Source organism: Pleurodeles waltl, chromosome 4_2 (assembly GCF_031143425.1).
Source record: "Pleurodeles waltl isolate 20211129_DDA chromosome 4_2, aPleWal1.hap1.20221129, whole genome shotgun sequence".
In the NCBI taxonomy this organism is placed as follows: domain Eukaryota; kingdom Metazoa; phylum Chordata; class Amphibia; order Caudata; family Salamandridae; genus Pleurodeles; species Pleurodeles waltl.
Window position 1 is genome coordinate 1,012,423,225 of NC_090443.1, and position 16,576 is coordinate 1,012,439,800.

A 16,576-nucleotide genomic window follows, 5' to 3' on the forward strand; every position below is an offset into this window, starting at 1 on the left:
CAGTGCAGGGTGAAGGCAGGGGACACCCAGAGCATGCACCACCAGGAAACAGTCGAGAAAGCTGGCAGGATGAGGCGCTACAATGTTGCTGGTAGTCGTCTTGCTACTTTGTTGCGGTGTTGCAGGCGTCCTGGAGCAGTCAGCAGTCGATGCTTGGCAGAAGTCGAAGAGGGAAGTGCAGAGGAACTCTGGTGAGCTCTTGCATTCGTTATCTGAAGAATTCCCCAGAGGAGAGACCCTAAGTAGCCAGAAAAGGAGGTTTGGCTACCAAGAAAGGAGGATTGGCTACCAAGAAAGGTAACAGCCTACCAGAGGGGGTCTCTGACGTCACTTGCTGGTACTAGCCACTCAGAGCAGTCCACTGTGCCCCCAACACCTCTGTTTCCAAGATGGCAGAGGTCTGGGACACCCTGGAGGAGCTCTGGGCACCTCCCCTGGGAGGTATTGGTCAGGGGAGTTGTCACTCCCCTTTCCTTTGTCCAGTTTTGCACCAGAGCAGGGCTGGGGGATCCCTGAACCGGTGTAGACTGGCTTATGCAGAGATGGGCACCATCTGTGCCCATCAAAGCATTTCCAGAGGCTGGGGGAGGCTACTCCTCCCCAGCCCTTCACACCTATTTCCAGAGGGAGAGGGTGTAACACCCTCTCTCAGAGGAAATCCTTTGTTCTGCCTTCCTGGGCCAGGGCTGCCTGGACCCCAGGAGGGCAGATTCCTGTCTGAGGGGTTGGCAGCAGCTGCAATGAAAACCCCGGAAAGGCAGTTTGGCAGCACCTGGGTTCTGTGCTAGAGACCCGGGGGATCATGGAATTGTCCCCCCAATACCAGAATGGTATTGGGGGCGACAATTCCATGATCTTAGATATGTTACATGGCCATGTTCAGAGTTACCATTATCATGCTATATACAGGTAGTGACCTATGTATAGTGCACTCGTGTAATGGTGTCCCCGCACTCACAAAGTCTGGGGAATTTGCCCTGAACGATGTGGGGGCACCTTGGCTAGTGCCAGGGTGCCCACACACTAAGGGGGTCATTCTGACCCTGGCGGTCATGGACCGCCAGGGCCAATGACCGCAGAAGCACCGCCAACAGGCTGGCGGTGCTTCTGGGGATATTCTGACCGCGGCGGTAAAGCTGTGGTCAGAAAAGGGAAACCGGCGTTTTCCTGCCGGTTTTCCCCTGCCCCAGGGAATCCTCCGCGGCGGCGCTGCAAGCAGCGCCACCATGGGGATTCCGACCCCCTTCCCGCCACCCTGTTCCTGGCGGTTTTTACCGCCAGGAACAGGATGGCGGGAACGGGTGTCGTGGGGCCCCTGGGGGCCCCTGCAGTGCCCATGCTTGGCAGACACTGAAAATCGCGACGGGTGCCACTACACCCGTCGCACCATCTCAACTCCGCCGGCTCCATTCGGAGCCGGCTTCATTGTTGAGGGGGTTTTCCCGCTGGGCCGGCGGGCGGCCTTTTGGCGGTCGCCCGCCGGGAAAGCCAGAATGACCGCCGCGGTCTTTTGACCGCGGTGCGGTCATACGGCGGTAACCGCATGGCGGGCGGCGACCGCCGCCCGCCGCGGTCAGAATGACCGCCTAAGTAACTTGGCACCCAACCTTCGCCAGGTGAAGGTTAGACATATAGGTGACTTATAAGTTGCTTATGTGCAGTGAAAAATGGCTGTGAAATAACATGGACGTTATTTCACTCAGGCTGCAGTGGCAGGCCTGTGTAGGAATTGTCTGAGCTCCCTATGGGTGGCAAAAGAAATGCTGCAGCCCATAGGGATCTCCTGGAACCCCAATACCCTGGGTACCTAAGTACCACATACAAGGGAATTATATGGGTGTACCAGTGTGCCAATGAGAATTGGTAACTTTAGTCACTAGCCTGCAGTGACAAATTTAGAAAGCAGAGAGAGCATAAATACTGAGGTTCTGGTTAGCAGAGCTTCAGTGATACAGTTAGGCACCACACAGGGAACACATACAGGGTGCATACTATGAGCACTGGGGTCCTGCCTAGCAGGATCCCAGTCACACAGGGGCTAAAACATACATACATACAGTGAAAATGGGGGTAACATGCCAGGCAAGATGGTACTTTCCTACACAACCCCCCCCTCCCCCAAACGAAGGACAAAAAGACAAGCCTTGTGCTGATGAGTCTTCAGTCTAAGTGGAAATATCTGGAGAGTCCATCTGCGCTGGAGTGGGTACTCTACTCCCAGGACTATGTTCCACTGTATAGTCCATTCCCTGTAGAGATATGGACCACCTCAACAATTTAGGGTTTTCACCTTTCATTTGTTTTAGCCAAAGTAGAGGTTTGTAGTCTGTCTGAACAATAAAGTGAGTACCAAACAGGTATGGCCTCAACTTTTTCAGTGCCCAGACCACAGCAAAGGCCTCCCTCTCTATGGCAGACCAACGCTTTTCTCTAGGGGTCAACCTTCTGCTGATAAAAGCAACTGGTTGATCCTGGCCCCCAGAATTCAGTTGTGATAAGACTGCCCCTACCCCTAATTCAGATGCATCAGTCTGAACAATGAATTTCTTGGAGTAAAATGGGCTTTTTAGGACAGGTGCAGAGCACATGGCCTGTTTGAGCTCCTCAAAAGTTTTCTGACAGCTAGCTGTCCATAACACCTTCTTAGGCATTTTCTTGCTAGTGATATCATTAAGAGGGGCTGCTATGGAGCCATAATTCTTGAGGAATCTCTTGTATTACCCTGTGAGGCCTAAAAAGGTTCTCACCTGGGTCGGAGTTGTAGGGGGAACCCAATTCATGATAGTCTGGATTTTCCCCTATAGTGGTGCAATCTGTTCTCCACCAACCAGGTGGCCCAGATAAACCACTTTCCCCTACCCTATCTGGCACTTTGAGGCCTTGACAGTGAGGCCTGCCTTTTGCGGGGCCTCCAAAACCTTCCAAAAGTGGACCAGGTGCACATTCCAGGTTGAGCTGAAGACAGCAATATCATCAAGATATGCTGCACTGAAAGCTTCCAACCCTTGCAGGACTGTGTTCACCAACCTCTGAAAAGTGGGAGGTGCATTTTTCAAACCAAAGGGCATTACTGTGAATTGGCAGTGCCCTCCTATGGTAGAAAATGCAGTCTTTGGTTTAGCATCTTCTGCCAATCTAATTTGCCAATGCCCTGCAGTTAGATCAAAAGTGCTAAGATACTTGGCAGAAGCCAGTGTCTCAATGAGCTCATCTACCCTGGGTATAGGGTGAGCATCAGTTTTTGTTACCTGGTTGAGCCCACTGTAATCTACACACAACCTCATCTCCCTCTTTCCATCTTTGGTGTGAGGTTTTGGTACAAGCACCACTGGGCTAGCCAATGGGCTTTCAGAAGGTTCAATCCCCCCCAAATCCAACATTTTCTGCACCTCTTGTTTAATGCAGTCTCTGACATGGTCAGGCTGCCTATAAATTTTACTTTTGACAGGCAGGCTGTCTCCAGTGTCAATAGTGTGTTCACACCAGGATGTGGTACCTGGTACAAGTGAAAGGTCTGAAAATTGGCTTAGGAGATTGATGCAGTTGTCTTTCTGTTCTGCAGTCAGACAGTCTGCTAAAACTACTCCCTCCACTAAGCCATCTGCTTCAGTGGTGGAGAAGAGATCAGGGAGAGGGTCACTCTCTTCTTCCTGTCCCTCATCTTTTGCCATGAGCAGGGTGAGATCAGCCCTGTCATAGTAGGGTTTTAGGCGGTTGACATGAATCACCCTAAGGGGACTCCTGGCAGTGCCCAGGTCTACCAAATAGGTAACCTCACCCTTCTTCTCAACAATTAGATGGGGTCCACTCCATTTTTCTTGGAGTGCTCTTGGGGCCACAGGCTCCAATACCTACACCTTCTGTCCTGGTTGGTACTGGATCAGAACAGCCTTCTGGTCATACCATTGCTTTTGCAGCTCCTGGCTGGCCTGAAGGTTTTTACTGGCCTTTTTCATGTACTCAGCCATTTTGGATCTTAGGCCAAGTACATAATCCACTATGTCCTGTTTAGGAGCTTTTAAAGGTTGTTCCCAACCTTGCTTAACAAGAGTAAGTGGACCTCTTACAGGGTGCCCAAAGAGGAGTTCAAAGGGGCTGAAGCCCACTCCTTTTTGGAGTACCTCCCTGTTAGCAAAAATGAGGCAAGGTAACAGGACATCCCATCTCCTCCTGAGTTTTTCAGGGAGTCCCATTCTTGTTCCTTTGAGAGTTTTATTAAACCTCTCAACTAGACCATTTGTTTGTGGATGGTAAGGGGTGGTGAACATGTAGGTAACACCACACTCCTTCCACATTGCTTTTAGGTATGCAGACATGAAGTTGCCCAATGGCCTTTGACTTTACAAAAATAACACCAAGGCTTTTTGGTTGATTATTAGAAGAGGATTTGGACCCACCACCCCCAGAGGATTTTTGTGGGCCTGATGAAGACTCAGAATGTTTACTTTTGTCCCCACCCTTCTCAGAACACTTACCATCATTCTTCTTGCCATCCTTGTCACCCCCTGTAAGAACCTTTCTGTTCTCCCTTGTTCTGACCCATTTGTCTGCCTTCTTTCCCAATTCTTGGGGAGAGGTCAGATCAGAGTCTACTAGGTATTGGTGCAACAAGTCAGACACACAATTGTTAAGAATATGCTCTCTCAGAATAAGATTGTACAGGCTTTTATAGTCAGATACCTTACTGGCATGCACCCACCCTTCCAAGGCCTTCACTGAACAGTCCATAAAATCTGTCCAGTCTTGAGAAGACTCTTTTCTGGTGTCTCTGAACTTAATCCCGTATTGTTCATTGGTTAAGCCAAATCCATCCAAGAGTGCATCTTTCAAAACTTTGTAGTTATTGGCTTCACTTTCTCTAACAGTAAGGAGCCTATCTCTACCCTTTCCAGTGAAAGATAGCCACAAAATAGCAGCCCACTACCTTTGAGGGACCAACTGTACCATACAGGCCCTCTCAAGTGCAGCAAACCACTTATTGATGTCATCCCCTCCTTGTAAGGGGGGACTATCTTGTGCAGATTTCTGGAATCTTGCTCTCTAACAGGATTGCTATCAGGAATACTGCTGCTGCCACCATGGGGAACTAACCCCAACCTCTGTCTTTCCCTCTCTATGTCTAGGGATTCCCTATCTAAGGCCAGATGCTGCTGTTTAAGCTTCAGTCTGGACTCTTAAACCCTCAACTTTTTTAGCTCCCTTTCTAACAAGTTATCCTCATGGTGGGTGGGTTGGGAATGCTTTGACACAGAGGAAATATGGGAAGTTTCAGAGGGGGACCTGTCCCTAACTGTCTGGACCCTAGTAACCTGGCCTCTAGGGATAAAGGATGCCCTACTGTTATGGGAACCTCTATCACTACCAGCATCACTAGGTGCCCTGCTAGGGGGCAGACCCTTGTCAGAACCCTCCCCAGTTTCTCCAGGGGACTCCTCTGAATCAGACTGGGAAGCTTCTCCCTTTTCTAACCTCTCATGTGATGGTCCAGTCTGGTTCTGGTCATCTACAACAAGCATGTTAAAGAGAAACTCTTTTGTAGGGTTCTTTCCTATACTCAAACCTCTATCCAGGCAGAGACCCCTCAAACTCTTATAGTTTAGACTCTCATATGTTGCATTAACAGTTTTGAGAGTGGACTCTACAACAGACATGATAGTAAAGGTTTAAGGATAGTGAGAAAGAAAAAAGTTTTAGAACTTTAGAAAGCACAGAAAAAAACCTTTTTCTAACTTTGAGAAAACTTTTAGAAGTTTTCAAAAACTCTTCAGAACTTTGTAAAAAGTTTTAGAAGAGAAAAGTAAACTTTTTTGGTTAAGTGTACATATACTGAACTATTTGGTATATGATTCTCTTATGAAAAGTACAACATGACAAAGTGGTAAAGCAGTTGCAAGTACTTATCCCACCGCTGCACCACCAATGTAGGAAGCTGGCCTGGCTTATAGTGGGTACCTTGTGGTACTTACACCCTGTGCCAGGTCCAGTTACCCCTTATTAGTAGAATAGAGGTGTTTCTAGCAGCTTAGGCTGATAGAAGGTAGCTATGGCAAAGCAGCTTAGGCTGAACTAGGAGACATGCAAAGCTCCTACTAGACCACTTATATCATATAGCACAATATCATAAGAAAACACAATACACAGTTACTAAAAATAAAGGTACTTTATTTTTATTACAATATGCCACAAGTATCTCAGTGAGTACCCTCATTAAGAAGGTAAGCAATATACACAAGTTATATGTACACAAACCCAAAACAGGTAAGTAAGAGTAAGAAAAGTAATGTAAACAGTGTAGAATTACAATAGGATGCAATAGGTGAACATAGGTCTAGGGGCAACACAAACCATATACTCCAAAAGTGGAATGTGAATCACGAATGGACCCAAGATCTATGGGAGCTTGTAGAGGGTAGCTGGGACTGTGAGAAAACAGTCAGGGTGTCCAAGATACCCCACCCTAAGACCATGAAAAGTAGGAGTAAAATACACCTACTACCCCAAAAGGACACAAAAGTCGTAATAGGGGGATTCTGCAAGAACCACAAACACCAGCAAAGCACTGAAGACGGATTCCTGGACCTGAGGACCTGCAAGGCAAGGGGACCAGGTCCAAGAGTCGCGATAGTGTCCAGGGGTGGCAGGAGCCCAGGAAACCCTGGATGAAGGTGCAAGGAAGTTGCCTTTTGGATGGAAGAAGCTTAGGATTCTGCAACAACGAAGAGAGCTAGGAACTTCTCCTTTGGAAGGACGGTGTCCCACAGCGTGCTCAAGGTTGCAGAAGTTCCCATGCAGAAATACCGCAAACAAGCCTTGCTAGCTGCAAGGGTCGCGGTAGAGGTTTTTGGGTGCTGCTGGGGACCAGGAAGGAGCAGAATGTTGCCCCTTGCAGGAGGAGACAGAGGGGGCACTCAGCAACTCAGAGAGCCCCCACAGAAGCAGGCAGCACCCACAGCAGTACCCGAACAGGCAGTTAGAAGATTTGTGAACCGGAGCTGGCTCAGAGACACAAAGGAGGGTCCCACGACATCAGAGGCCAACTCAGAGGGTTGAGCACTGCAGAACGCAGTGCTGAGGACCCAGGCTAGGCTGTGCACAAAGGAAATCCTGGAGGAGTGCACAGGAGCTGGAGCAGCTGCAAATCATGCAGTATACAGGTTTGCAGTCTAGTGTGGGAGGCAAGGACTTACCTCCACCAAGCTTGGACTGAAGGATCACTGGACTGTGGGAGTCACTTGAATAGAGTTCCTGTGTTCCAGGGACCATGCTCGTCAGGATGACAGGGGACCCAGAGGACTGGTGAAGCAGAAGTTTAGTGCCTGTGTTAGCATGGGGAAGATTCCTTCGACCCACAGGAGATTTCTTCTTCGCTTCCAGTGCAGGGTGAAGGCAGACAGCCCCCAGAGCAGGCACCACCAGGAAACAGCCGAGAAAGTTGGCAGGATTAGGTGCTACAATGTCGCTGGTTGTCTTCTTGCTACCTTGTTGCAGTTTTGCAGACGTCCTGGAGCAGTCAGTGGTCGATCCTTGGCAGATGTTGAAGAGGGAGATGCAGAGGAACTCTGGTGAGCTTTTGCATTCGTTATCTGATGAGAAACCCACAGGAGAGACCCTAAATAGCCCTCAGAGGAGGATTGGACACCTAGCCAGGTAAGCACCTATCAGGAGGGGTCCTGTGATGCAGTCTTTTTGTGCCTGCGTTAGCAGGGGGAAGATTCTGTCGAACCAAGAGAGATTTCTTCTTGGCTTCCAGTGCACGGTGAAGGCAGGTGACCCCCAGAGCATGCACCACCAAGAAACAGTTGAGAAAGCCGGCAGGATAAGGCGCTACAATGTTGCTGGTAGTCGTCTTGCTACTTCGTTACGGTTTTGCAGGCGTCCTAGAGCAGTAAGCGGTCGATCCTTGGCAGAAGTCGAAGAGGGAAGTGCAGGGGAGCTCTGGTGAGCTCTTGCATTCGTTATCTGAAGAATTCCCCAGAGGAGAGACCCTAAATAGCCAGAAAAGGAGGTTTGGCTACCAAGAAAGGAGGATTGGCTACCAAGAAAGGTAAGAGCCTATCAGAGAGGATCTCTGACGTCACCTGGTGGCACTGGCCACTCAGAGCAGTCCAGTGTGCCCCCACCACCTCTGTTTCCAAGATGGCAGAGGTCTGGGACACACTGGAGGAGCTTTGGGCCTCTCCCCTGGGAGGTACTGGTCAGGGCAGTGGTCACTCCCCTTTCCTTTGTCCAGTTTCGCACCAGAACAGGGCTGGGGGATCCCTGAACCGGTGTAGACTGGCTTATGCAGAGATGGGCACCATCTGTGCCCATCAAAGCATTTCCAGAGGCTGGGGGAGGCTACTCCTCCTCAGCCCTTCACACCTATTTCCAAAGGGAGAGGGTGTAACACCCTCTCTCAGAGGAAATCCTTTGTTCTGCCTTCCTGGGGCAGGGCTGCCTGGACCCCAGGAGGGCAGAATCCTGTCTGAGGGGTTGGCAGCAGCTGCAGTGGAAACCCTGGAAAGGCAGTTTGGCAGCACCCAGGTTCTGTGCTAGAGACCCTGGGGATCATGGAATTGTCACCCCAATACCAGGATGGTATTGGGGTGACAATTCCATGATCTTAGACATGTTACAGGGCCATGTTCCGAGTTACCATTGTGACGCTATACAAAGGTAGTGACCTATGTATAGTGCACGCGTGTAATGGTGTCCCCGCACTCACAAAGTCTGGGGAATTTGCCCTGAACGATGTGGGGGCACCTTGGCTAGTGCCAGGGTGCTAACACACTAAGTAACTTGGCACCCAACCTTCACCAGGTGAAGGTTAGACATATAGGTGATTTATAAGTTACTTATGTGCAGTGAAAAAGGGCTGTGAAATGACGGGGACGTTATTTCACTCAGGCTGGACTGGCAGGCCTGTGTAAGAATTGTCTGAGCTTCCTATGGGTGGCAAAAGAAATGCTGCAGCCCATAGGGATCTCCTGGAACCCCAATACCCTGGGTACCTAAGTCCCATGTACAAGGGAATTATATGGGTGTACCAGTGTGCCAATGAGAATTGGTAACTTTAGTCACTAGCCTGCAGTGACAAATTTAGAAAGCAGAGAGAGCATAAACACTGAGGTTCTGGTTAGCAGAGCCTCAGTGATACAGTTAGGCACCACACAGGGAACACATACAGGGTACATACTATGAGCACTTGGGTCCTGCCTAGCAGGATCCCAGTGATACAGGGGCTAAAACATACATACAGTGAAAATAGGGGTAACATGCCAGGCAAGATGGTACTTTCCTACACCCGCCTTGTGGATCGAACTCCGGGCTGATGAAGTCAGGAGATCCGGTGTGGATGCTGCAGTGCTACAGTACAATTTACCTAGGGAGCGCTTGCAGTTTAGCACTGATCAGCAGTGGTTAAGTGCACAGAGTCAATAAACAGGAAAAACAGAGTCCAGTAAGCAATAAAAAAAGGAGGTCAGAAGGCAAAAAGACAGGGGAGACACGCCAAAAAGCTGCCAGGTCTAACAATAGATATATATGTATATATATGCATTAGCAGAAATGATTAGAGGTATTTCATGAGCTGGCTAAATTCACTCATGATGCAGTAAATTAAAGGCACAATTCTGGCCAAAGTCCGTCCCTCCCCACTGCGTGACCACTGCTGCTGCCGCTGTTGTGCCTGACAGAGCCTGCTGGCTCTGTGTTTGAGGCCCTCCACCACCCGCAGGAACCCACCTGCGCCTCATCCCTAGTGGCCATCTGTGTCTGTCTGTCTTTTCTCTTTTTCCTCTTTTTTGCTGTTTTACACCTTTTTCTGCTCTGTCTGTTTTTTGCACTTTTTCCGCTCTTATCGCTCCTGTGCTTTCTGCTCCCTGCTGCTGCTGCCCCCCACCCTGGAAGCGCTTTTCCACCCTCCTGCCTCCCAGCTGACCAATCCCTCCCCCTCCCTCCCCTAATTAAGGGTGGCCGCTGCCCAGTGAGGGGCAACTTCACTGACCTTTCTGGCCAGCGTCTGTCGCTCCCTCCTGCGGGCCACTGCTGTTGTTGCCGCTTTTGTGCCTGACAGAGCCTCTCGCTCCTTGTTCGAGGCCCACAGTCACTCGCCTGCGCCTTATCACTGGTAGCCTAGTGGCCATATGTGTCTGTCTGGTTTGTCTGTCTTTTCTCTTTTTCCTCTTTTTTGCTGTTTTGCTGTTTTACTCCCTTTTCTGCTCTCTGTTTTATTGCACTTTTTGCATTTTTCCCTCTCCTGCACTTCCCCCTCCCTGCTGCTGCTCCCCCGACGGCCCCGCCCTCAAACGCTTTCCCACCCTCCTGCCTCCCAGCTGACCAGTTCCTCTCTCCACCCTTCTTAAGGGTTCCTGCGTGCCTGGACCCCCCTCTCGATGGATGACACTCGCTCCATCATGAGCAGCATCCACTCCAGAGACCCCACTGACCCTTGCCTCCACTACACCTTCAACAAGGCCAGTGCCTCAATCGCACCCGAGCTCCGCAAGCAAAACCAACAACTGTTCCCTAGAGTCGGCAACCTTCCCAGAGGAGCGGAAGCACGCCGAGATCCGCCCGCTCTTAAAGAAACCAACAGCCGCCCCAACGGATCTCAAGAACTACCAACCCATCTCACTGCTATTTTTCCCAGCCAAGGATGATAAAAAAGCAATCAACTGTCAGCTCCGCCAACACATTCAAGACAACATCCTGGACATCTCCCAATCAGGATTCAGAACTAACCACAGCACCAAGACCGCACTGCTCACCACCACAGATGACATCAGCTCTCTCCTTGAACCACAGCAAAACAGCAGCCCTCATCGTTTACGACTAATCGGTCCCCTCCGATGTAGTGTTCCACCGCACCCTATGCGCCAGACTCCACACAGCAGGAATACACAGCAAGGCCTTTTGGTGGATACACTCCTTCCTGACAGGCAGAACGCAGAGAGTCAAACTCCTGCTACACCTGTCAGAACCTACAGAGACTAGCTATGGAGTACCACAAGGATCCTCGTTAAATCCCACGCTGTTCAACATCTAAATGGCTCCGCTCGCCCCATTCGTCAGGAACTCTGGACCGAACATCGTCTCCTACATTGATGAGACCCAGCTGACTATCTGCCAGACTGAAAAAACCCACAACAGTCAAGAAGAACTTCCAAGATGGGAAGGAAACAGTCATGACCTGGATGAAGGAGAGCTGCCTTAAGCTAAACTCCTACAAGACCGACATCCTTATCCTGGGACACTCCTCCTCAGCCTTGGACGACTACTAGCGGGCCGCAACACTTGGGAGCCCCCCCTCCCCTACAGACCATGCACAAAATCTCGGCGTCATCCTCAACTCAGTGTTCACCATGACAAGACCGGTTTCCACACCCTCTACAGAAGTTCTTCAGATGGATCCCAAGTGACTGCCGCAAAACCGCAACACACGCCCTGATGACAAGCAGACTTGACTATGGTAACGCCCTCTATGCCAGAACCACCAAGAAGAAACCGAGCAAACTTCAACAAATCCAAAACGCCTCCGCCAGACTCGTCCTGAACATCCCCCGCCGAGAACACATCGCAGGACACCTGAGAGATCTCCACTGGCTCCCCGTCGAGAGGAAGCTCAGCTTCAAGCTCCTCGTACACACCTACAGGGCCCTCCACAACCTTGGACCCAGCTACTTCAACCACTGCATCACCTTCTACTACCCTGCCAGACCTCTCCGCTCCTCCCAGCAGATGTTCCCCACTGCACCCCGGATACACTAGCCTTTCACACTTGGATTGTATTGCTGAACCTAAGGGTACTATGATCACAGAATAGCATTTGAGTGCACAGTGCAATCACAATGAAATTAATCAAAATGCATGAGTAAAGAGAAAGCAGTACAGTCAGGCCCTTCACCCCACTTTGGACTTAACTTTCCACAACACCAGGAAGCCTGATCAACCTCTCTCTCCCTCTCTCTCTTGTAATCTATGGCGTAACCGGGGCAGCAGCCTACAGGGCGACGGCAGTTCTGTATGGCTCCTTCGGTGAGCTTCAGAGAAGTCGCCGCCACTTCCCTTTTTATATCCTAGAAACTGGCTTGAACAACATTCTGTTGCCTTCTCGCGGGTTCTTCTATTATTGGTGTTTATGACTCTATTCTTACTAGTAATCATTAATTATTTTTTCAGAGCCTCCACATTTCTCCCAAGCCCTGTTGGTATCAGTATACCCTCAACGGTATGTCTCTACCACGACTCACATGGCTGCCTGGTACAGTAAATAAGATAACAGTGTCTTAGGAACATTGAAACAAGCATCCTACACTCTGTGCAGCCTGGAACAATAAACAGAACATTGTAAGGTAGGATCTAGTGACTCCCCCCTGCAGGTGTCTCTTGCAGCTCATTTAGTCCATTGACATTTTGAATTCACCGCCCTGTCACTTTCCAAGATATTGCTTTGGCCACCATCGATCTGCCTTCGGTTACTGTCACGTTACAGGGTGAGCCCTTTCCTTCACAATCGGTAACAGTGGTTGCTTGTTGTGTACAGACGGCATTGAGGTCATAGGTGGCATTTTCTTGTGCATTCGATTGAACCTATATGGTCCCCACAGTCACAATCGTCAGAGGGAACAGAACCCACATCTCTGGCATGAGGTTCATCATTCACAAGCACTGAGTAAGACTCACTGCAGGTATTAATACAGGCACATTAGAATTTTTCAAGAGTACAGTATATGTATTTCCTACTTCCTGACTTAGTATATCTCCTGTTTCAGTTTTTTTCCTGGATGGTGCACCCATACCTCCTTTCGAGGGTTTCCAAACCCTCCCTCCCCTCTTTGGATCGTATCTTGGGGTTCAGTTCTCTCCTCTACATGCATGATTTGTGCTTTCTCACAGATCAACTGTGCAATTCTGTCATGTGTTTGTTCTGATAGAGCAATATCCCACCTGGTTATGCAGCACCACTTTGATTTGTCCTCTGTAATCTGGATCAATAACTCCCCTTAGGACTGATACTTCTTTAAAAGCTAGACTGGACCATGAGGCAATCCTACTACATGTTCCGTCTGGTACTTTCACTCCTATTCCCAAGGGTATCACTGCTGTCTGTCTTGCTTGACTTTCTCCCCCCACTAGGGCAAGCCGACGTAGACCTATGCTGCCAGGAGTAGCCTGCAATGGAAGTCTGGATCAGGGGTCTGTTTTCCAAGTAATTGTAGCAGGTGTCAGTTCAGTGTCATGTCCTATCGTTCAGATAAAGGATGTCTTCAGTCCCACTGGCCTATTTTTTTAACTTTAACAGTGCTCTGTTCAGACTGCTACTCCAACCTTTCAAGTTTTGGTGTTTTGACAACATATTGAACTTTGCTTTCAGCAACCCATTATATCTCTCAATCATTCCTGCTGCTTGTGGGTAGTAGCTAAGGTGTAATACCCAACGAACCCCTTGCTCCTGAGTCCAATCCTATACAGCGTTCCTTGAAAAGTGTGTGTCCTGTCTCTCTGGATTTCTTTGGGCACCCCTTAGTGTCTAATCAGGTAATCCATCCCTCACAAAGTGGATTTTTGACCTGCAGACTTACAAGACAGGCCAAGCATGAGGCCGGGATAAGTGTCCACCATAGTCAGCACATAGCCCTTGGCCCCTCCTTTGGCAGTAGTCCAATGTAGTCCATTTGCCACACTGTGGAAGCTGCAGTTCCTCCTTTGATGCGTCCACTTGGTCTCTTGTGTGAGGGCATCTGTCTGATCTAGTTGCATGTAGGGCACTCCTTCAGTGCTTGCTGCACTTTCTCTTTGGTAACTGGGATTTGTCATTGTTGTGCCCATGCAGAAGTGCCATTCTCTCCAAGGTGCCCGGAGTTGCATGAGCCCAGTTTGCTAAGGATACTTCAGCTTCATCCTTAATGACCACTGATCCACATCTTTGGCCATGTGATCCACCTCACTGTTGAACAGAGATGCAAAGGAAGTGTCTGATGGATAGTGGGCATCCACATGACCCAAATAACTTTGACACTCTTGCCCTTTCTTCTGCATCTTTTCCCACAGCTGCTCACTACCCCAGATGGGGGTGCCATTGATTTTTCCTCCATCTTTGTGCCAGGTCAGTGTTCATCTCACCAGTCCTTGATAGGTTGTCCTACTGTCAGTGTACACAAACGTTCTTTCTCGAGTAGGAGCTTGTTCAATCACTGCAGCCACCCCTTGCAATTCACCAAACAGGCTTGAACCCTTTTCTCCTACCCTCAGTAGCAGTGTTTCTGTAGCAGGTTGGAATGCAACTGCCTGCTATTGCCTTTTGCCCTGCTGGTATTGGGCGGTGCCATTGGTAAACCATGCATTTCGCTGCTCCTCCTGGCTGAGCTGCTGAAAAGTTGGGACAGTCTGGAAGGGAGAAGACTCTGGGGGTGATTCTAACTCTGGCGGGCGGCGGAGGCCGCCCGCCAGAGTTCCCCCCTCCAGAGCACCGCTCCACGGTCCGAAGACCGCCGCGGTGATTCTGTGTTTCCTGCTGGGCTGGCGGGCGACTGCCAGAAGGCCGCCCGCCAGCCCAGCGGGAAACCCCTCCCCACGAGGATGCCGGCTCCGAATGGAGCCGGCGGAGTGGGGAGGGTGCGACGGGTGCAGTTACACCCGTCGCGAATTTCACTGTCTGCAATGCAGACAGTGAAATTCAAAGTGGGGCCCTCTTACGGGGGCCCCTGCAGTGCCCATGCCATTGGCATGGGCACTGCAGGGGCCCCCAGGGGCCCCACGACACCCCATACCGCCATCCTGTTCCTGGCGGGCGAACCGCCAGGAACAGGATGGCGGTATGGGGTGTCAGAATCCACATGGCGGCGCAGCTTGCTGCGCCGCCATGGAGGATTCGTTAGGACAGCGGAAAACCGGCGGGAGACCGCCGATTTTCCTGTTCTGACCACGGCCAAACCGCCGCGGTCAGAATGCCCTGCGGGGCACCGCCAGCCTGTTGGCGGTGCTCCCGACGACCCTGGCCCCGGCGGTCCTTGACCGCCGGGGTCAGAATGACCCCCTCTGTCTCAGATGTTTCTTGTGGAGGTGCTATTGTCTGTAAGTCTACTACCCTCAACTTATCCTCTTGTAGCTTGGACACCTCTGTAGGTCTGGGTTTTGCTCTTTATTGCAGATACCTTTTCCACTCCACAATGGTAGACTCCTGTGCCCTGCACATATGTCAGAGAGGTTGAAATCCAGGGCAACACAATACTATAGGCAGTATTCTAATCTGCAAATAGAGCTTTAAGAAGAGTGTCATCAGGATGGAAGGCATGGTAGCATACAATACTCAGATACAAGTGATAGAAGTCATGCCCATGGTAAACTACCTACAAAACAGGGGCACCCAGATTGTACCTATATATCACCAGGTAAAGGCTCCACACATACCCATACCATAGCTACATGATCACATATCCCATGGAACACACAAAATACATCACTGAGGAACACAATACATTAACCATACACTAACAAAGGCCCCATACCTGTAGGATTGTCACTCACATTTGTAAGTATAGAGTTACCTGGACCTTGGACAGCAATGGCAGAATAAAAACACAGCTAGGTCCCATGGTCATCACAAAGTACCCCACACATTGTGAAGCCAGAGGCCATGATCCAATCATCACACATGGGCCACAAACTTCACCTGACACTTCAAACACCATTTCACACCCCCAACCCCACTGGTAATAGGAAAAGACTTAGCAGTCACAACCCCACTTGTATGAAGGAAATACTAAGAAGGTACCATCCCACTGTAACTATATCAATTTTACCAGCTATCTGTCAGGTACACCTCTGATGTCTGTCAGCAATTACCATTGGCTACTGATAATGAATACCTCAAGCCTAGGTTGCAGAGCCAAATATGAAATAGCAATTTCAGTGAATGGAAGGAAAAGAGGATGGGAGAAAGCAAGAAACATACCTAAATACTGAGAAGTCCATCACAGAAGTGTATGTTAGGATCAGATGTAACAAAACATGATATCGCAGGCCATATTGTACTGCACACTTTAGAATCTATCAGTCTGCATCCACAACTCACACATAGGCATTGGAGCTCTTGACACCGCCACTGATGAATCAAGTCAAGAGGTGTAATGGCAGCCATCTACTTTGAGTTGTGCACATTCAACACATCAAAAGGTCCACTTCACATACCTGTATGTCAGTGGAAGTACTGATTGATGAGATCTGCCTTAGAGTCACCTGCTCCTTCTCCCTCTGGCTCTTCATCACTTGCCATATCAGCATTTCCAGACACTGGTCCACCTGCCTCCCCCTCATCTGCTATTAATGGTCTCTGACGTCTCAGGGCTAGATTGTGGAGCAGGCAACGATAATTTGGCATACCTTGTGGGGCAAGTAGAGGAGGGCTCCTCCAGATCGGTCCAGGCACCCGAATCTTGCCTTCAGGAGCCCAAATGTTCATTCGAATACACGCCTTGTCCTCCCGTGGGCCTCATTGTAAGAGACTTCTCCTGGCGTGGCTGGGTACCTCACTGGTGACAACAGCTAAGGATGGTTTGGTTATCGTGAGTCACCTGTGAACACAATGATAGAGCAA